Genomic DNA, 23,757 nt, shown 5'->3' with positions numbered 1-23,757 from the left:
TCCCACATTAAATGATCAGTTTAATATGAGAAAATCATTGGGGTTGGTTAGATAGATTTTATGACATTACCTCTCTCTTGAAGTCATAGTTGTCCTCGACTATGAGGTAGAAATGATAAAGCCTTAGTCATTAGTCAATATTGCTTAGCGGGTAGAGGATCCCTTTTTACCCTATGACATCTTTCCAAGATGGATGACTAATCCATTTGGTGCTTGGGAGACATAGCCGCCGCAAGCATGTCTGCTCTTTAGTCCATTTCATTCTCCCAAGTAGAGTGACAAATTCTACTTGGTGTTTGAGAGACTTCGTAATCAAAAACATGATTCTAAGCATGCATAATATTTAAAGTTGTGCACAATGAAAAGAGACTAGTCTTATAAGACAAAAACATGGGTCATTTAAAAGACATTTGTGCATTTGCTTACTCTTATGTAGCATTGTAAGCATTGACAAGGTTCAGACTATCCGTAAGCTGTATTCCTTGCATCCATCTATCATCTTCAAAAGGATAAATTTTGAACTTAATAAGATATCGTCGGATAATATTACCATGTCATGGTACCTTGTCTTCATGCCGAAGGATAGCTTTGGGTTGTAGCACCTCTTCTTGGTCTTCAACTTCGGGAGGATCTTCAATAATTGGTTCACTTGGTGGCTCTCCTTTGTAGGCTTAAGTAGGCTCACATGAAAAGCATTGTGTATGGGCCAATGGTTGGGAAACTTGAGTTGGTAAGCCATCTCATTGATGAGCTTCAAGATTTGGAAAGGACCATAGTATCTTTTTGCTAACTTAGCAAAATACTTTTGATGGCCCGTAGGATGTTTTCTCGTCGTTTGCCTCAATTGAGCCTTAGGAAACTTAAGTAAGAACCAATCATTTTCTTTGAATGTTAAGGCCCTTTTGTGCTTGTCAGCAGCAACTTTTTGCCTTTGTTGAGAGATGGATATAGCCTCCTTAATCTTTTGAAAAGATTCTTGTAGGTCACGGCTATACTCATCGGCAACAAAGATCTTCCCATGTACTTTGAGTAGCAAGGGACTTTTAGGTCTTCCCTCAATAATCTCAAAAGGTGCTTTTCTCGTAGAAGTGTGTACATTATTATTGTAGGCATACTCTACAAGAGGTGAGTACTTTTCCCATTGTGAGCATTGATCTACTTTTGTAACATAAGTCTTTAGTAGATCGGGTATCGTAAGATTGGCCATCTCAATTTGGCCATCCGTTTGTGAGTAATAGTCCGAAGAGAGATTCAATCTTGTTCCTAGATTTTCAAGGGGACCTTTCCAAAAATTATTGGTCATTCTAGGATCTCTATTTGACACGATGGATGTTGGTAATCCATGGTGTTTGAAAATCTGTGATATGAAGAGAGTTGCCATTTGGTGTGCCTTAATAGTCTTTTTGATAGGAATAAAGTGTGCTTTCTTGCTAAACCTATCGACTATTGTCCATATTCTCGTATTCCCACGGATAGACTTGGGTAATCTACAGATAAAATCCATGGATATAATCTCCCATGGTGAATTTGGGATAGGTAATGACTGGAGAAATCGAGGTTGCTTCCCTATATCATACTTGGTCTTTTGGCATACTACACATTTTGAAACATACTCTTGTATGTCCACTTTCATGGTAGGCCAATAGAAGTACGTTTCTACTCCTCGGAGAGTAGGTTGAATGCCTCTATGCCCTGCATATGGAGGAGCATGGGATTCATAGATAACTTACAGTTGTGGAGAAGATAACCACCCTGCAAGGTGAATGGTTCCTCTTTCTTTCCCAAAGCAAGGACTGACATTATGTCTCTAAAGTCAGGGTCAGTAGCATACTCATCTATCATAGAAGATAGATCATTGTGAGTTGCTATAGACACCACGTTAACTTTTGGTCGTCGTGAAAGTGCATCGGCCACTTGATTGTGCTTACCAGCAATGTGAGCAATATGGAATTTAAATTGCAAAAGAAAATTTACCCACCTCATTTGTTTGTTGAAAAGCTTGGTTTGCATCATGAAGTACTTGAGACTTTGGTGGTCTGTTCATAGAATGAATGGAGTCCCCAATAAGTAGTGCTTCCATGTGTCTAGGCCATGTAGAACATCTAAAATCTCTTTGTCATAAATGCCCAAGACCCGTTCATCTGTATTGAGCCTTTGGCTCTCATATGCTATGGCAAGCCCTTCTTGAAGCAAGCCTGCTCCAAGGAAATCACACAAGCATCACATTGGACCTTAAATGGCTTTGAAAGATCCGGAAGCATGAGGAATGGTTGGGAGATAATCTTCTCTTTGAGCTTGTCAAAAGAATTTTTCTCCTTAGCAGTCCATAAATACTTAACGTTCTTTGTAGTTAAGTCATTTAATGGTCCTTCTATTTGAGAAAATTTTGCTATGAAGCATCTATAGTATGCACACATATCAATAAAGCTTCTTAGCTCATGTAGATTCCTTGGAGTAGGCCATGCTTTTATTACCTCTAACTTCGATGGATCCATATGGATACCATCTTGAGAGATAATATGACATAGGTATTGAATCTCTTGAAGGAAAAAATTGTTTTTCTTTTGGTTGAGAAAAAGCTTGTTCTCCCTCAATGCTTGAAAAATCACTTGGAGATGTTGCTTATGTTCCTCCAAATACTTGGAGTAGATGATGATATCATTAAATGTCACCATGTACATGTGGTAGTGATGTGTGTGAACACACTAGGACCGCCGGGGCATTTTTTCCCTCTTTAGGAGGTTTTTTCCCTCGAGCATTGTATATACGCCCATCACTCTAGGGCTATCTATCTTTCCATTGCATACTAAGAAACATACTCTCTATTGTGTGCCTTGAGCTTCCTTCGTCTTCTCACTGTGTGTCTCTCTCTACAACCCTAATTCCAACAATTGGTATCAAAGCAGGTTACGTCCTCCGGGGCTTAGTCGTCAGCTGCTCCAGCATACGCCTGCTCACTTTCTCCGATTACAGTGAGGTTTGGCGAGCGTTCTTCGTAGGTCGACAAATATTTCGGGCGAGCTCGTAGAGCTTAGTCTCCTCAAATTTTTGATTCAGACTCATTTGAGCCTCCATTTCCACAACATGTAGGTCTGCACAGGCAATTTTGTCATTTTGTGCATAACTTTTATCAGTGCCGTTTTCTGCTTAACATGTGCCTTTTAGTCTTCTACGGTTTGTGCTATATAGCACGTGTTGTTCCCGCTCCGTTTCTCCTATTTTCGGGTAGTTTTCACATCAGGTGCAACATTTACCATGGCTGACAACAACACAGATGTCTTCAAGATGTTTGCTGCTGAGGACAGGTTGGATGGGGACACCCTATGTGGGCTTATATGATGCAACACGTTCTTGTGTCAAAGGGCATCTGGAATATTGTGCAGGGCATTGATGTACGTCCTGGTTCTAAGGATACAGGCGATGTTGAGGATGTTGCAGGTCTTGCTGCAAGGATTGCTACTATTAGAGTTGTTTTGCCTACGGCAGAACAATCTCGTTGGGATGTAAAGGATGCGTAGGCTCATGCATTGATTGCGTTGTCTGTGAAGCGCACCATTGTTCCTCACATTCGTTCAGCAAAATCTGCAAAACAGGCTTGGGATATTCTAGCAGGTCTTTATGCAAGCCGCAATGAGGCTAAAATTGCTTTGTTGCGTAAAGAGCTGGAGTCGAAGATTATGTATGAGGAAGATGATATGGACACTTTTCTTGCTGGTATCAAGGATATCAATGAGCAACTTATTTGTGCAGGTGAAGTCATTTCAGACAGTTCCCTTGTGCAGACTGTTCTTGATGCCTTACTAGATTCTTACCAGACTTTTGCTAGTACTTGGAGACTTATGACCCAAGGAAATCCAGAAATTGTCAAGTTTGATGCATTATGCACATTGTTGTTGCAAGAGTCACTTTCCAGAAAAAATAGGACTAGACAGCGTGTAGTTGAACAGGCTTTTATTGCTTCTCAAAGAAAGGGTGGTAACAGCAATGCAGCCACTTCTTATCTGCTGCGAGTGGCAAAACTTATGTTCCCAATGCTTCTGCTGGCAATACTTCGTCTAGCAATTTTGGTGATAATGGCAAAAAGAAAACGCGTTGCCATTCTTGTTAAGCTAATGATCACTTAATCAAGGCGTGTCCTAAGTTGAAGGCCAAAGAGGCTAAGAAGAAAGAGGGTGGTTCCATTGCAAATGCTGGTTCCACTACAAATGCAGCCATTGTTGAGTCTTCTGTGAAAGGAGACTATGATGTTGATGTCGATGCAGAATGGGCTTTTAGCGCAGAGTGCACTTACAATCCTGTTGTCCATGATGCATGCTTGTCAGTTGCTGCAGATTCACATGTGTGGTATTTCGACAATGGTGCTACAAAGCACATTACCTCACATCGTGAATTGTTCACCTCTCTCGAGTCTGTCCTCATGGTAATTCTATCACTTGTGCCAACAATGCCTCTTATCCAATTCAGGGAGTTGGAAAGATTGTGCTTACTGCTGCTAATGGTAGTTCCTTCACACTTGTTGATGCACTTTATGTACCTGGGATCAAGAAGAATCTCTTGTCTATATCCGCACTTGCTAGACTTGGACTTGTAGTCAAATTTGTGGATGACAGATGTACAGTTCATGATCTCAGTTTTGGTGATAAAATTGTTGCATCTGGTCTTTTGTGCCATGGACTGTATAAGCTCACTTTGTATGACAAGTGTGGACAAAATTTTGCAAATGTTGTTGCAGATTCAAGGGCTATTTCAGATGCAAAACTTTGGCATGCACATTTTGGTCATCTGAATTTTGCCAGTTTGTTGCGTTTGCAGAAATCTGATATGGTTGCTTCTTTGCCGCCTCTTGAAGCACCTGTCAAACATGTTTGTGAAGGCTGTATTTTGGGTAAGATGCAATGTTCTAAGTTTCCAAAGGATGGTTCAGTTCGGGCCACATGCAGGTTGCAGCTTGTGCATAGTGATGTTTGTGGGCACATGCAAACTCCGTCCTTGGGCAATTACCTTTACTTCGTGACTTTCATTGATGATTACTCCAAGCATGCATGGGTATTTTAGATTAAAGCGAAGTCCGAAGTTTTTATGTGCTTCAAACAATTTCTGGCTATGGCTGAAAATGTCTCAAAATGTACTATGGGCACCCTCCGTTCCGATCAAGGGGGGGAATGTATGTCTCATGAATTCAATGCATTTCTGGCTAGTCATGGGATAAAACACCAATGTACAGTGCCTTATACACCTCAACAAAATGGTGTTGCTGAGAGGAAAAATAGGTCACTTATGGAAATGGCACGATGTATGGTCAAAAGTCAAGCTTTGCCGCATTCTTTTTTGATTGAGGCCATCATGTGTGCCACATATGTACTAAACAGGTGTCCTACAAAAGCTTTGCAGTTTATTACTCCATATGAAGCATGGCATGATAGAAAGCCTTTTATTGAGCACATGCGTGTTTTTGGTTGTTTTGCATATGCTTTGGTGCTACAAACACAGCGTAGAAAATTGGATGATAAGGCTGTCGAATGTATTTTTGTTGGTTATAGTGTTGAAAGCAAAGGTTACAGGTTGCATCATTCGCAAACAAAACGTATTCTGGTTTCACGGGATGTAGTGTTTGTGGAAGATTCTGTTTAGCCCTTGCTGTCACGTACTAGAGACAGTAATGTAAGCTCACAGGACATTTTTGACACTTTGTTACCTCTTTTCAATGGCGGAAATACGAATGTAAGTTCCAATGAGGCAAATGTACAACCTATGGGGGTTTCTAAAAATGTTACAAATCAGCCTATTACTGATGCAGATGTACATGATGTACTTAATGAGGAAAGGGTTGAAAATGAGCAGGCTAGAGGTATGCCAAAATGGCTGGTGCACACTTTGCGTGACAGTAAATTGGATGCACCTTTGTCTAGTCGTACTCGTTCAGGCTCTCACCACGCATCTTATGCATCAGATTGCTATGCTTTGGCTGTGTCTAGCTTACATGATGTTGAGGAGCCTCTGTCTTTTGATGAAGCACAGAATTCAGAAAATTGGATGGCTGCCATGCAATCAAAATATGATGCACTTATAGAAAATGACACATGGACTTTATGTGATTTGCCTCCTGGAAAAAAGGCCATTGGTACGAAGTGGGTTTACAAGTTGAAACGCAAGCCGGATGGTGAGATCGATCGCCATAAGGCTCGACTTGCTGCAAAGGGTTATGCACAGCAAAAAGGCATAGATTATGAAGAGATTTTTGCTCCCACTTGTCGTATGACTACTGTGCATTTTCTATGTGCATTGGAAGCACATTTTGGTTGGGATGTACATCAATTAGACATTGTTACCGCTTTCTTAAATGGTGACATATTTGAGGAAGTTTATGTAACGCAGCCTCTCGGTTTTGTCATAAAAGGACAAGAGGACAAAGTGTGCAAATGTAAGAAGGCTTTGTATGGGTTGAAGCAATCTCCCCGTGCTTGGTATGAGAAAGTTGACACTCATTTGGTCAAACGAGGCTTTCGTAACAGTCCAAAAGAAAGCACATTGTATGTAAAGCGTGAGGGTGATGTACTTCTCATTGTGGTTCTTTATGTCGATGATTTGCTGATCACTGGACCAAATGAGAGACATATTGCTGAATTTAATGCTGATTTGAATGCTACTTTCAAGATGAAAGATTTGGGACTGTTGCATCATTACTTGGGTATACAATTTAAGCAGTGTGATGGTGGTATTGCCTTGTGTCAGAAAAGTTACATAGAGACATTGCTATGTAAGTTTGAACTTGAGGATTGCAAACCTATTACCACTCCCATGGAAACAAGTTTGAAGTTGAGTGTACATGATGTTGGCGATCCTGCTGATGTCACTCTTTACCAAATCACTGTTGGCTGCCTCATTTATGTATGCAACACGAGGCCAGATATTCAGTTTGCAGTCTCACAGGTCAGCAGATTTATGCATAGCCTAGGGTCTAAGCATTGGCAGGCTATCAAGAGGATTTTTTGCTACCTTAGTGGCACTTTACATCTTGGCTTGTTTTATCCCAAGGGGGGATCATTGCCGCCAGACTTACATGCTTTTTCAGACTCAGATTGGACTGGTTGTTTTGACACACGAGTGTCCACAAGTGGTTTTTGTTTCATGCTTGGCAGTTCATGTATATCATGGTTGAGCAAGAAGCAACATACTGTGGCCAAGCTTCCTTCATCTTCTCCAAGCTGTGTGTGTCTCTCTGCAACCCTAATTCCAATATTAAAGAACGCTCCAATGAATTTGCGGTAGGGTCTAAAGATTTTCTCCATTAGACGATTGAACGTGGCCGGTGCATTAGTCAAGCCAAAGGGCATGACTAGATATTCATAAGACCAAACGTTGTGCAAAACACGGTCTTTAGGATGTCTTCATCCACTATCCTTATTTGATGATAGCCACTTTTAACGTCAATCCTACTGAAATAGGTAGAACCTTGTAGCTTATCAAATAGATCTTCTACCCGAGGCACGAGAAATCTATTTTTGATAGTGATATGATTTAGTGCTCGACAATCCACACACATACGGTATGTACCATCTTTGTTTTGCACTAAAAGGACTGGAGAACAAAAGGAAGAGGAGCTAGGCCTCACCATCCCTTTGTCTACCAATTCTTGTACTTGCCTCATGATCTCCTCTTGTTGAGCTTGAGAAACTCGATAAGGAGGCTTGTTAGGCGGTGAGCTTCCTGGAAGGAGCTCAATGCGATGGTGATGGTCATTATCCCCTCGTCTTGGAGGTAAGTCCATAGGGATATCATCGATGAACACATATTGGAATCCTTTTAGCAAATTAGACAAGTCTAACTCTTCCACATTCCTACCATTTACATTTGATGAAACATTAGGATCTTTTAGGTACTCTTTGACAAAAATCATGTACGCAAAAACTTAGCTCTTCATTGATTGATCAAAAGCAGGAGGATTTACAAGTGGTATAGTGCGACCACACTCACTGGCATCTATATACATGTTCTTTCCCCTGTAGATGAAGTAGATTCTCCTTTCAGGGAACTTCACGATCAAACCATGGCGCCCCTAGGATAGCATCCTCATGTTGGAGAGGAGATATGAAAAAGTCTTCTTTGTCGACATAGCTTTGGACATGAAGCCTCAACTTCCCAATCAAAGGAGTGACGGAGGCTTGCTGTCCCTTGAAAGTTGTGTCAACCGTTACAATATCTCCCATCTCAAAAGCTTGAATGCCCAACTTGGTGGCGAACTCCATTGATATGAATCTATGAGTAGAGCCAGGGTCAAACAAGATGAAGGCATCATGCTCCCTTACCTTTCCCCAAGCATAGAAGAGAGATGATGCGTTGCAATGAGCATCCTCTTTTGGAGCTTCGATGGTGGAAGCCCTAGGAGTCTCAATGCGAGCATTTTTCTTGGGGTAAGAACGATAGCCATGTCCTTGCTCCCCACACTTAAAACACTTATGGTCCTTGCAAAAAGCTTCAAGCTCTTTAGGAGAGAGGTTGTTTTTGCCTTTGTAAACTCCCTTCTTCTTGGACCGATTGTTGTTGTTATTGTTGTTGGAAGTGCCTTGGGAAGAATTTTGGGCATTGGTTTTCCCCTTTGCATCATTTTTGTCTTTGTTTTCCATGCGCTTGACATTCTATCTAGCCCCTTGTTGGAAATTGATGCGTGAAGCAGCCATGGTCTGATGGATTACATCGATGATAGAACTAGGCCATTGAGAGTTGACATATTCGGCCACCTCTTCAGGTAATCCCGCATAGAATTGTTCATTTTGCTTGACAAAGTCTATCTTTTGGAAGACAGTGGCCTTGAGATGTAAATCCCATTTCATAAAATCTAATATTTAACCAACCCAAATGGTTTTCTCATATTAAACTGATCATTTAATGTGGGAGAATAAACGAGAACAAGGGTTAGGATGTAGACATGTGCTTATAGATCGATCTCAACACGGGGCCAATGGTAAAGGGGCCCAAATGAGAGATGGTCTATCAAAGACCAAGGCTAACCAATGGAGTTTAAAGACCTTAGGGTTAGCTTCATTGAAGACCTCCAAAGGTTAGTTTTAAAAAGTCCTTTGACCTTAGGTAAGTTAGGGCTGAGCTTGAGGTGGGAACCCAACCCAAGCTTAAGGTGCTTGTCGTGCTTGTCGTGCTCGATGACTAAGGTGTTTGAGGTCTTGGGTTTGAGGCTTGGGATAGTTAATGCTTTCCACAAATTTTATGTTATGCTCGTGATGCATGAAGCTTTCCATCTTCTTTGCACCACCTAGGTCACAAGGAACACAAAGATTGTATTGTAACAAGTCTCTCTTGATGAGAGAAACTATAATACAAATGCCTATTGGAGGTGGACCGGCTCCACATAAATCAGGTCCTCAACTATTGTCATGTTCTCTAAATTCTCTCTCTTGCAAAAGTATGATTCATGCCAAGTTAACTAAATGATGTGTTGATTTTGCTACCGTCAATTAAGTTCACCCGCTATGCTCGTCACAGTAATTTCCTAAAAAGTACTTCTCTAATTTCCGCCACTCTCAAAGTTAATAGGCCATTTCCATTGCATTGGTATCAAATCATTTGGGTTGGTTAGATATTAGATTTTATGACATTACCTGTCTCTTGAAATCATAATCGTCCTCGACTATGAGGTGAAGAGATAAAGCCTTAGTCATTAGTCAATCTTGCTTAGCGGGTAGAGGATCCCTTTTTACCCTACGACATCTTTCCAAGATGGATGACTAATCCATTTGGTGCTTGGGAGACATAGCTGCCGCAAGCATCTCTGCTCTTTAGTCCATTTCATTCTCCCAAGTAGAGTGAAAAGTTCTACTTGGTGTTTGAGAGACGTCGTCATCACAAACATGATTCTAAGCATGCATACTATTTAAATTTGTCCACAATAAAAAAGAGAACTAGTCTTATAAGATAAAAACATGGGTCATTTAAAAGAAACCTGTACATTTGCTTACTCTAATGTAGCATTATAAGCATCGACAAGGTTCGGGCTATACTTAAGCTGTATTCCTTGCATCCATCTACCATCTTCAAAAGGATAATTTTTGAACTTAATAAGATACGGTCGGATAATCTTACCATGTCGTAGTACCTTGTCTTCATGCCAAGTTAACTAAATGTTGTGTTTATGTTGCTACCATCAATTAAGTTCACTCGCTATGCTCGCAAGTAATTTCCTAAATATTACTTCTCCAATTTCTGCTACTCTCAAAGTTTCAATGCATTGACAAGGTTCATAATATCCTTAAGTTGTATTCCTTGCATCCATCTAGCATCTTCAAAAGGATATTTTTTGAACTTAATAAGATACCGTCGGATAGTCTTACCAAGTCATAGTACCTTGTCTTCATACCGAAGAATAGCTTCGGGTTGTAGCACCTCTTCTTGGTCTTCAACTTCGGGAGGGTCTTCAATAACTGGTTCACTTGGTGGCTCTCCTTTGTAGGGCTTAAGTAGGCTCGCATGAAAAGCATTGTGTATGAGCCAATGGTTGGGCAACTTGAGTTGGTAAGCCATCTCATTTTGATAGGCTTCAAGATTTGGAAAGGACCATAGTATCTTTTGAAACCTTGTTGAAAATTGATGTGTGAAGCAATCATGGTGTGATGGATTACTTCGGTGATAGAACCACCAGGCCGTTGAGAGTTGATGTATTCAGCCATCTCTTCAGGTAATCCCGCACAAAGTTGTTTCTTTTGCTCGGTGAAGTCTATCTTTTGGAAGACAGTATCCTTGAGATGTAAATCCCAAAATTTGTCTACATATTTGTGGATAGACTCATTGTTAACCCTCACGGCTCACGGACACCCTATCACCTACGATAGACGTTGTATTATTCACTTGGTAGAGTCAGGTACTAGGCTTGTCGGTCCAATAGGAAAAGGGTAAGAGTGATCGCTGATGAGACGCGCACTCTAACTGGAACATTCAAGGGATTAGTTGGCTAAGCATGGGTACCCAAGTGTGAGTGGGGCGAGCTCATATAAAAGTCAATTAAACCTAAAATTCACTCATTCTCTCATTTGTGCAATTGAAGAGTGCTCTTGCTCCATATCCATCTTCTTCTTCTTCATCTCCTTGTGTGTGTGTGTGTGTGTATGCGTGAGAGAGAGAGAGAGAGAGAGAGAGAGTGCGATCGAGCATTGCGACGGCGGCACGACGACGGTGAGGCGGTTGAGTGCGGCATAGCGGCGTCTCCTTCTTCTTCGCGGCGAGGAATCCTCCACGACAGCAAGCATAGAGCGGTGAGTGACACACCATTGTCATCTTTGAGCTTACTAGTTTGGGCTAGTTGCGTGCTTGGAGCCATTTGTGGCTCGCACACAGTGTATCGGCAAGTTCCTTACATTGACACGTGCGACAAACGCGCACATTTTTGGCACCGTTGCCGGGGAACGCCATACACTAAGCTTGAATGGCACTCTGTGCTTCTTTTGTGGTGCAATCTCAATTGTAAGAAGGGTAGGGAAGGAAGGTGTGTGTATTGAGAAGAAGGATTTTGTGTTGCTACTGTGTATTTCTTTGTTAATGAAGTTTTAAAAGGTTACTGTGTTTTCTTTGTGTTAACATCTTAGTATTAAGGTTGTTAGTTCTGTGTAATGTAATGTACAGTAAGTAGGAAGTAGATCTGTGAGAGCTAATGAAGTGTGTTAGTGTGTCACAATAGGTATATTAGTTGGAAGTAGGTAGGTAGAGTGTGTGTGTGCTCGCGCGCAGGCCGCGGTGACCTTATCCCAAAAATAAAAAATAAAAAATAAAAAAATAAAAATAAAGGTAGGATCGGGATAGGGAATATCTCCGACCCAAGCCCAGACCCAAGCCCAAGCTCACGCTCAGGCTCAGGCCTTAGTCGCCTTTTAAAATTACGTATTTTAGCTTCACACGTAGCTAAAAATCAACTTTTTTGAGGACCAATGGAACTTCAGGTGTCGGAACGTTGTGCTGTATAGCACATCGTGACCCTCTGAGTGATACGCTCGTTTCTAACTATCACACACTTTAATCAAAAAATCGATCATTAAAAAATATTAAAAAATAAAATAAGAACACGAGTGAAAACGGACGCCTAAAAAAGTAAGCGGTTAACCTTCGAGGTTATTCGCCGACGCTTGTAGGGTGTCAAACGCACATGCATCTGTGCTCTGGTAGTGTGCTAGAGACGGAGCAACTAGAGAGAATTTCGACTTACGCGAGTTCTCATTATCCACCTACCTTAGGTTCCGGGCCCTCGGTGGGGACCCAAGGTAGTACAAACCAAGACCCGAACATAGCGGCTAGTGACTCTTCCTCTGACTACGACGTCATGGACGGTTTCCCAATGCCTACTTTCAATAGCTCAAGCCAAGACATGCATGTTATGGGCCCACGATCCGGGCCGAGCGTGCTTAGCCACTTGAAGGAAACCTTTAGTAGAGCCACTCGCTCCAAACATGGAGCTAATGATGTAAATGAGGGGGGTGGGGAAGTAAATTCTCCATTCATGACCAATGTAGACCCTATGCCCTTAGAGAATGTGCACGTGAATACTTCATTCACTGCACCTCCTGACTCTTCAGAGCTATTCCCCTCCGAGGTCATATTACCCGATGGTAGAAGCCTTGCCGAAGTGCAAGAGGTTGAGCGATATATCCTTGCAGCAAGGGAAAAGGAAGTCGAGAGCTTACGTACGGTGCAGCAACGAAGAGAGTTGAAATCAAAAGCCCCTATGTCAATATCCTTGCTAAGAGAGCAATCGAGTGCTCCTGACTTAGCAACCGCTAAAGGGCCAACCCCTAGAAAGCAACATTGCATCTAGCTCAAAGGACACCCCTAGCACCTCAATCCTAGATGGAGCGTTCTTAAATGAGAATTGGGAGTACGAACTACAAACAAAAACTCTAACCGACCTTTACACAGGTCACACCTATCACGTGGGTTGGTTAGATGTCCTACATCCACAATGGGTGCTACTAGTGTGGAGGATCAACAACAAAGAGTTTGTGAGGTCATCCATAGGGTGATTGAGTTAGAGAGACAGAACAAGGGGATCAACATGCCTTCAACGGGTCTCATGAGATTCTTGGATACAGGAAAGGCTAAACAACCGACCTTATCACAAATGGAGACTCCCTTGGTAAGTCCGATGGATCCTCCATATGTTGTTTCACCAGGGGTCTCAGTGCCCACAAATGATAGCTTTACCTTTCCAAGTCTAGCTCATCTTTCCCTTGATGACACCACGGCTACCATGCCTTCCCCAATGATGGGCATGCCAAGAAACACGCCATGGACCTCATTTGTTAGTAAAGCACCGCTACATGGTAGCTCAATGCCTACAATAGTACCTACAAGTGTGTACCAATCGTATGCACCTATGGGTCATTGTACTCATGTAGTCCCTACTCCTCGCATTGTTTCAACAACCTATACTCCCCAACCACAACACCCAAGTTCTTATTTCCATGGGACCATACCGGCTAACTTTAGCATGTCACATCCGACGTATGCTATGCGTAGGGCCACACATATGAACTTTGGGCCACCACATGGCACAACATCGTACCCAACGTGGAACCCAAGGGCTTCCTATGCGCCAAGCCCAATGCCAATACCTACTCCACATGTAGTCTCTGGAGCACCTTCACCCACGGTGCCTGCTCACTTAGGTGACTTGGCAACATTTGCTCAAGCTATGGGTCGATCTATTGCTGACAATATGCGTAACACGCCTGATAGAGAGCCTAGAAGTAAAGCAGTACAAATAGCCAAGCTCACACAAAAATTTAGTGGAGACGGGGATGTGAGAAAGCATATCGAAGTGTTTGAACAAATATGCGATTCTCTAGGAGAACACAATGACCTACATAAGAGCAATGCTTTAAGCCTAACCTTAAGTGGAAAGGTTGGGGATTGGTATACAACCCTAAGGGTGGAAGAAAAAACAATACCCTACTCTTAGGAGACTGTACTTGAAAGAATACAAAAAAGAGGGAGTGCTTTGGGGTGTAGCCTCTCAGCTCCAGAAAGCCCAACGAGAGGAACGAGAGTCAGTGAGAGACTTTATTAGTCGCTTGAAGCATTTGAATTCTCGTTGTAATCCAAATGAGCGCTTCAATAATAATCAATTGCTTGATAGATTCATTAGGGGATTATGACATGAGGATATCCACAATGGCCTAGTCATTAGAGGTATCACCACTTGGGAAGCAGTCACCACCAATGCGATCCAATTGGAGGATAATTTAATGATTCAAAGAGAAAGAGTGTCTCGTGAGCCTAAATCTATTAGCTCGCAAGCATCAGGGCATCAGCTAACGACCCTAAAGCCTATTGCTAAGGAGCCAAAGATATCTGAGATGACTTTAGCAGATCTCGCCAAGGCTATTCAAGAGAGTCTTAGAGACAATTGTGCTCTGCAAAACAATCATATGTATCCAAGAAGGGAGCAACAATGGTGCTCAGCATGCTATGGACCGCATAGTACCAGTGAATGCCCTACTTTTAGAATAAAATTCAATGGGAATTGCAATGCCTGTGGAAGGTATGGTCATCAAGCTAAGGATTGCATAGTATTTAAGCGCACGATGGCCAATAGACCAACCTTAGCATGGACAAACACACCTCGAGTGCCTGCATTGATGCCGGTCCCACCTCTTGAACAAACCACACAACACATGGGCCCTAGGGCCCAAAATGTTGTTCAAACAACACCCTTACCACCTCCAGTGCTAGGACTGCAACCACCACATCCGACAATCACTTATGTGAATCAAGTGGGTTGTGAGTCATCTATTGCTTTTTTGGAAGGCTGTGGAAGATATAGACCCTAATCTTTCCTATGGGATGGATGTGCTTGAAGAAACTCCACAATACTACATGGAGGACTATTGGGGACAAGTCAAACCTGTATATCAAGTAGCTGCTCTTGCGGCAAGAGGCCAAAATATGAATTACACTGCTAAGAGACCACCTCTTCAATGCTATGAGTGTGGAGGTCCACATCGTGTAGCCAATTGTCCTATTAGGCTACAAACGAACGCCACACTAATGCAAACCAATCAAGCGAGCACGTCTACAATGTTGATACTCATGTCTAATTGATGTGGCATAGATCATTTGATTGCCCAATGTCCAAATAATCCAAATGCACTGAAGATCACGCCGTTAAACTTGATTGAAGTTACCGAGGAGCCATCACAAAGTACACCTGTGGTACCAATAAACGTACTCACACGATCGATGCTCCTAAAACAAAATTATATTCTTGAGGAAAGAGACACGGCATCAATTGCCCAATCTCAGAAAAAGAAGAAAACACGAAGGAAGAGATTGCAAAAAGCAGCGAAGTCAGACCCCAGTTCAAAGACCAGCATAGGGACTGATGACGACCCTGTATATATGAACAACACTGAAGAGGATTCTGATTCAGGTGAAACCATGGAGACCAAAACCACCACTAAGATAGAAACCAACAAGGAAGATCTTCATGAGCCACAATGGCCAGGATCCAAGAAGAAGATATGAACTTATCCAAACCCTATAGAAGAGATTGAGCGAGTCAAGCAATTAAGGAGTTTGGTAGAAGATACCCAAAAGGATCTAGAACTAGCACCTAGGCAGATCCAGATTACAGACACCGTGTTCCCTACGCAACGACAACCTCACCAAGTCCATAGACCCTTAGCCATACCTAGTGTCATCGAAGAAGAAAGTGACTTAAAGTCATGGAAAAGTGGGTGTACTCACTTCTTGATGGAAAGAATGTTTACAGAGGGACTACTTGATCCTATCGAAGAAATGGAGATCCCATCTTCCCCATGTCAAGGGACTCAAGGCCAAAAGGTGCCGTTAAACATTGCCAAATTGATGGATTTCATGTCTTCAGAAGTTAGAACCACCATCATGTCCAAACTATATAAAGACCCTGAGCTAGTCTCAGCTCTTCGAGCCTTCCTCAATGGAGAACTGAAGTTTGGGCAACCACAATTTTCACAGATGGATGGAGTTGGGGAGATGCCAATAAAGGAGGAACACTTAGATCCACAACCCAACCTAGATGAGAACCTTGTTATAAAAATACATGTTAACAAGTTGGGACAATACTTTGAGGGTGATGAATCCAATGCGACCATACCAATCACTACTAAGGGATTAACTGTGAAGGGAATCCTTGATGGTGGCGCTGGGGTTAGCATTGTGACTAAAAATTGCTGGGAAACTATGGGAAGACCTCACCTTGCGACCACAACCATAGTAGTGAAGATGGCCAATGGGTCTATTGTTAAACCTATTGGGATGCTAGAAGACCTCAAGATTAAGGTCTTTGGACATAAAATAAGAGTTACCTTCATTGTTATAGATTTCTCCAAACACACTATGGCATCAGAGATGATCTTAGGACGTCCTTTCATGAGGGAAGCAAAAATGGTACATGACTGGTCTAAAAACCATGTCTACTTGCAATTCCAAGATTCTGTCATTAGAGTGGATCTTGTAACTGGTCGAGCACATCCTCTAGGAAACAGGTTTATAATTGATCATAGATCTGACACCACAGTTCACTCGGCCCCATTGCAGTATTGTTACACGTATAAAGCGGACATTGATGTTGGGAAAGATTCTCCTTACATGGATGTACTACCTGGGATGACTGAGTCGGACAATGTGGATTGGATCCACCTAGCGGCAACCATAGATACTTGGGGAAATAGGGGGGCGACCTGGGTAACACCTGAGGGGGATAAAATGCCACCACTTGTACCCTTAAATATGCTACAAGAAATGCATATAGCCTCTGACAAGACTCATTCTAATGTAACGAAGAAAACATACAAGTGGGTCCCTAAAGCTTCTTTAGCGACCATAGCCAATGATAAAAGACAGGAGCCTTGTAAGAAATGTCCCACTCGCCCCAAAAAATGTAAGGAAACGTGGTGTTGGATTCCTAAACGACTATTGTAAGCCCAAGGCTACTATCAAGGAAATGATCAAATCTGGGTGCCAAAACGTAGATTGTGTTCTTACTTGTCACCTGACCCATGTGAGCCCAATTATGTAGCTCCAAAACAAATCAACGATCGCGGAAATAAAAAAATCATAGAATGCTACACACCTACTCCAGAGCTAGTTTGGGTGCCAAAGAAAGAACGATTTGTTCCATCTAGCTCAGCAACAGGGAAATCAAATGAAGCTTCTAGCTCCTCATGTAATGCATCCATAGAGGTAAAAGCTTCTCCACAGCCTCCACCTACAATAGTGGACCTCCATAAAGCTACAAAGGAATCCACACCTCCTAGTGTTCAAGAATCACCTGATGAAACACTTCAAGTTCGATCTTGGGAGAGTACCTTACCACCCTTGCAACTCGACGAGGCACCTAAGGTAATAGAAAACTACTAGCAAAAATCCTCACCTATTACCAACTGGAACAATTGGTTTCAAAGGGTGACGAGCACATTTCAAACTGTATGATCTACCCAAGGAAGGGGGGAGTGTTTGCTGACAGTCATCATTCACTCACTCCCCTCTCAACCTTCCTCCCTGACCTCTCAATCTCCCAATCTTAGGGAATGTATATATATAGCCTTATACTCACAAAAAACAAAAATAATAAAGAGCAAGAGCAATTAGCAAACGAGTATGCACAATAAAAGTCAAAACATTGACCCAGACCTACACATTCACATCTGGTACATTGAAACAAAAACCTATGTCATCAAACACCTTTGATCCTCAGGACTAGAGTGATGGAGGGTAGGTAAGATTAGTACGATAGGAGTGTTTCTGTTTTAGAGTTGAGTGATTACCAAAGTTCTTTTTTCTCACTAATGTGCCTCTGTTTCATAGTGTGTACAAGAACATGTTGATGTGGTTAGGATTTGGACCTTCATGGAATCTTTCTCTCATCCACTTTTCAAATCAAGCGCGACCATCAACACAAACAGGTGTTTCTTGTCCATTAGCATTGCCCCTTATCTTTTTGCATCCATGTTTGTTTGCTTTAATTGTGATTGGTAGCATAATATTCAGTGCATTTTCTTAGTATCAAACATTGAATTCACTGTAATTTTTTGTCATAATCACTTGTCTAGGTTTAAAAATCAAGCAGTCCGACTAAGCTAGTTTGACCAAGCTAGGTGTTAGAGATCTTCTCTTAATACCATGGGGAATGCCTTCCTAATTATCAATGGTTACTTAGGTTCTTAATCTGATTTAGGCAGCATTGTGTGAAATGTACTAGGGCTTTCTAGTGGGCTTAGTCCCTATTGACCTGTAGCTTAAGTATTATAAAGGGAGTTTACTAGTGTGATGAGCCTGGGGAGGTGTAACAGTGTTATATCACCCCCCAAAAGTTACAAAATTAAAATGTTGAAAACGAACAAACAAAAACAAATCAAAGTGCCACAATGCAAAATCTTAAGCTGGAAGAGAAACCTCAGCTTGATTTAGTACTCCACTCACATGTATCACCTATGGTACTAGCGCCCTAGAGGTTCCCAGTGTGGGCGCTTTTCCTTGAAAAGCAAAAAACCCAAGGCATACAAAATAAGCACACACATCAAAATTGAATCACTGTGAAAAGACTTTGAGGGGTCAAAGAAAATTAATCAGTTAGGCGATGATTTCATGAGAAAATCCTTTTATCGTAGCTTAACTACTTCTAGGTATAGCCTCTAGTCAGCCCTCGAACATGAAATACTTGGCTCTCGCAATTAAACAACTTAATTGACCAGAGAAAATTAAGAACCTTACCCATGGTATTAATAGTCGATCTTTAGTGCCTTTCGACCGTTGAATTAGCAACCCCGAACTTCTTTAGTTTTTTACCTTACCAACTGTTTATACGTTTGATTATATTGCAATTTAATGTTTATTGTTGAAAAATGGTTTAGAATTATGCTACCAATCAACTTGTCCGCCTAAAACTGCATATGATTTTTAATTGTATATGAGAATGCAATTACTGTGCCAATGTTGTTTGATTTTGCAGTGACTAAAGAAGGCTAAGGACATTCATCTCAAATGCTCTTCCACCTCGACGAACGATCTTCAACTCAATAGCTTCCGAGGATGGAATCTCCATCAGGAAGGGGGGCATGTTAACCCTCACGGCTCACAGACACCCTATCACCTACGACGGACATTGTATTATTTACTTGGTAGAGTCAGGTATCGGGCTTCTCGGTCCAATAGGAAAAGGGTAAGAGTGATCGTCGATGAGAGGCGAATTCTAACTGAAACATTCAAGGGATTAGTTGGCTAAGCATGGGCGCCCAAGTGTGAATGGGGCGAGCTCATATAAAAGTAAACTAAACCTAAAATTCACTCATTCTCTCATTTGTGCAATTGAAGAGTGCTCTTGCTTCATCTCCATCTTCTTCTTCTTCATCTCCTTGTGTGTGTGTGTGTGTGTGTGTATGCGTGAGAGAGAGAGGGAGGGAGAGAGAGAGAGAGAGTGTGCGATCGAGCATTGCGACGGCGGCATGACGACAGTGAGGCGGTTGAGCGCAGAGTAGCTACGTCTCCTTCTTCTTCGCGGTGAGGAATCCTCCACGACAGCAAGCGTAGAGCGGTGAGTGACACACCATTGTCATCTTTGAGCTTACTAGTTTAGGCTAGCTGCATGCTTGGAGCCATTTGTGGCTCACGCACAGTGTATCGGCAAGTTCCTTGCATTGACATGTGCGACAGACGCGCACACTCATGAGAGAGAAACTTCAAACTGCGCCACTCGGTGAGCACTTTGTCCTTTGCATCGCTTGCAAGGAATTGCTTCATGATGGAAACTCGTAAAGTTTTCCATGTCTTTGGGGCTTCGCCGTTGTCACAAGGCTAGCCCACCATTGACGAGCCAATTTCTGAAAGTGCATAGCTACATGGTGTAGCTTGGAGGACTCCGTAAAGCCCTTGTCACTAAATGCCACATCAAATTGTTGGATGAAGGCCAACACTTTGTTGGTAGCACCAAAGGTGCCATCATAGGTGAGAAAAGAGATACTCTTTCCTCCCTGTTTGAACTTCTTGAGCTTTTGTGACCTTCGCCATGCAGGGTATGATTTGCGATGTCATCCCCTCTTGTATTCTCTAGGAGAATAGCCATAGATTTCATCGAAAGAGAACGAAGGTGAAGAAGAAGGAGAAGAGGGTGACCTCTTTCTTGCCCTTTTCTTCCTTTGTTTCCTCTCTTCCCTTTTATAGTGACGAGAAGAAGGACCGTGTGTTCATATTTTCCTCTTGGGAGGAGTTGGCAATCGTCTAGATCGCCGTCTTTGTGGAGCCACATCTTTAGAGGAACTTAAAGTTTCATTGCTTTCTTGCTCTTTGGATTCTTCCTCTCGTATGGGAGAGAGTCTTATTTTGGGGGTCTCTTCAAGAGGCCTCTTAAGCTCTCTCTCTCCTCTTGGAGAGGAAGGGAAATTCCATAAGTGTGAAGTTGTTGAGTAACTTCGGCTTGCAAAGTAGGGTTGCCCATAGCTTGTTGCAACCTAGTAACAAGATAATTGACAAACATGGGGGCATCATCATTAGCACCTTCATGTGCAAAATCAAAGCTATCAATGTTCATTCTACTCTCTTGGTTATTATCATCCATGTTAACAAAATTTGTATACTTACTTAGTATATGCTTTGGCAATTCAAAACCTTAGTTGCCACTCCTCTTAGCCTTTGAAAATTGGCTCTTAAGTATCTACACCCACGGTTCGAAGTGTTTAATCATAGAGAGTAGTGGAGTGTGTCTAATATTATAGAATTGTCGAGGGCTAGCTCCTTTTGGACTTCTTATGGCTCAATAATGGTAAAGCCATAGGCAAGTCTAAAAACACCCCCAAAGGAAGACTCTCTTTCATACGAGAAGAGGAATCCAAAGAGCAAGAAAGCAATGAAACTTTAAGTTCTTGTGAAGATGTGGCTCCACGTAGACGGTGGTCTAGACGATCGTCAACTCCTCCCAAGAGGAAAATATCAACACACGGCCTTCTCCTTGACATTTTGAAAGGGAAGAGAGGAAACAAAGGAAGAAAAGGGCAAGAAAGAGGACACCCTCTTCTCCTTCTTCTTCATCTTCCTCCTCTTTCGAGGAAAGCTATGGCTTTTCTCCTAGAGGACATTGCAAATCATACCCTCCATGGCGAAGGTCACAAAAGCTCAAGAAGTTCAAAGAAGGAGGAAAGAGTATCTCTTTTCTCACCTATGATGGCACCTTTGGTGCCACCGACAAAGTACTGGCCTTCATCCAACAATTTGATGCGGCCTTTGGAGACGAGGGCTTCATGGAGTCCTCCAAGCTACGGCATGTAGCTATGCACTTCCAAAAATCGGCTCGTCAATGTGGGCTAGCATTCGTGGCAACGACGAAGCCCCAAAGACATGGATAACTCTACTAGTTTCCATCATGAAGCAATTCCTTGTAAGCAATGCAAAGGACAAAGTGCTCACCAAATGGCACAGTTTGAAGCGCCTCTCTCATAAGTCTATCCAAAATATGTAGACAAGTTTTGGGATTTACATCTCAAGGCTACTGTCTTCCAAAAGATAGACTTCGTTGAGCAAAAGAAACAATTCTGTGTGGGATTACCTAAAAAGTTGGCCAAATACGTCAACTCCCAACAACCTGGTTCTATCACCAAAGTAATCCATCACACCATGGTTGCTTCATGCATCAATTTCCAACAAGGGGCTAGAGGGAATGTCAAGCCCATGGAAAACAAAGATAAAAATGATGCAAAGGGGAAAAACCAATGCCCAAAATTCTTCCCAAGGCACTTACAACAACAACAACAACAACAATCGGTCCAAGGAGAATGGAGTTTACAAAGGCAAAAACAAACTCTCTCCTGAAGAGCTTAAAGCTTTTTGCAAGGACCATAAGTGTTTCGCGTGTGGGGAGCAAGGACATGGCTATCTTTCTTGCCCCAAGAAAAATGTCCACAATGAGACAACTCTCTCCTATGCTTGCGGAAAGATAAGGGAGCATGATGGCTTCATCCAGTTTGACCCTAGCTCTACTCACAACTTCATATCAACGGAGTTGGTCACCAAGTTGGGCATTCAAGACTTTGAAATGGGAGATATTGTAACGGCTGATACAGCTTTTAAGGGACAGCAAGCCTTCGTTACTCCCTTGATTGGGAAATTGAGGCTTCATGTCCAAAGCTATGTCGACAAAGAAGACTTTTCATGTCTCCTCTCCAACATGAGGATGCTATCCTAGGGGCACCATGGTTTGATTGCATGACTACCAACATGAAGTTCCCTGATAGGAGAATCTACTTCACCCATAGGGGAAAGAACATGTATATAGATGCTAGTGAGTGTGGTCGTTCTATACCACTTGCAAATCCTCCTGCTTTTGATAAATCAATGAAGAGCTCAGTTTTTGCGTATATGATTTTTGTCAAAGATTACCTAAAAGATCCTAATGTTTCATCAAATGTAAATGGTAGGAATCTAGAAGAGTTAGACTTGTCTAATTTTCTAAATGGATCCAAGATGTGTTCATCAATGATATCCCTATGGACTTACCTCCAAATCGAGGGGATGATGACCATCACCATCGCATTGAGCTCCTTCTAGGATGCTCACTGCCTAACAAACCTCCTTATCAAGTTTCTCAAGCTCAACAAGAGAAGAACATGAGGTAAGTACAAGAATTGGTAGACAAAGGGATGGTGAGGCCTATCTCCTCTCTCTTTTGTTCTCCAGGCCTTTTAGGACAAAACAAAGATGGTACATACCGTATGTGTGTGGACTATCGAGCACTAAATCATATCGCTATCAAAAACAAATTTCCCGTGCCTCGGGTAGAAGATCTGTTTGATAAGCTACAAGGCTCAACCTACAATAGGATTGACCTTAAAAGTGGCTATCATCAAATAAGGATAGTGGATGAAGACATCCTAAAGACTGTGTTTTGCACAACGTTTGGTCTTCATGAATATCTAGTCATGCCCTTTGGCTTGACTAATGCACCGGCCACGTTCAATCGTCCAATGGAGAAAATCTTTACACCCTATCACAAATTCATTGGAGTGTTCTTTGATGATATCATCATCTACTCCAAGTCTTTGGAGGAACATAAGCAACATCTCCAAGTGATTTTTCAAGCATTGAGGGAGAACAAGCTTTTTCTTAACCAAAAGAAAATCAAAATTTTCCTTCAAGAAATTTAATATCTATGTCATATTATCTCTCAAGATGGTATCCGTATGGATTCATCAAAGTTAGAGGTAATAAGAGCATGGTCTAATCCAAGGAATCTACATGAGCTAAGAAGCTTTATTGATATGTGTGCATACTATAGACGCTTCATAGCAAAATTTTCTCAACTAGCAGGACCATTACATGACTTAACTAAGAAGAACGTTAAGTATTTATGGACTGCTAAGGAGCAAAATGTTTTTGACAAGCTCAAAGAGAAGCTTATCTCCCAACCAGTCCTCATGCTTCCGGATCTCTCAAAGCCATTTGAGATCCAATGTGATGCTTGTGGTGATAGCCTTGGAGCGGTCTTGCTTCAAGAAGGGCATGCCATAGCATATGAGAGCCAAAGGCTCAATATGGATGAACGAATCTTGGGCATTTATGAGAAAGACCTTTTAGTTGTTCTGCATGTCCTAGACACATAGAAGCACTACTTATTGTGGACTCCATTCATTCTACGAACAGACCACCAAAGTCTCAAGTACTTCATGACGCAAACCAAGCTTTTTTGACAAACAAATGAGGTGGGAAATTTTCTTTTGCAATTTAATTTCCATATTG

The sequence above is a fragment of the Adiantum capillus-veneris genome, chromosome 12, assembly GCF_014529385.1.
Source record: "Adiantum capillus-veneris isolate H3 chromosome 12, ASM1452938v2, whole genome shotgun sequence".
Classification (NCBI taxonomy): domain Eukaryota; kingdom Viridiplantae; phylum Streptophyta; class Polypodiopsida; order Polypodiales; family Pteridaceae; genus Adiantum; species Adiantum capillus-veneris.
The sequence above is the reverse complement of the archived record's forward strand: the minus strand, read 5'-3'. Positions refer to the sequence as shown.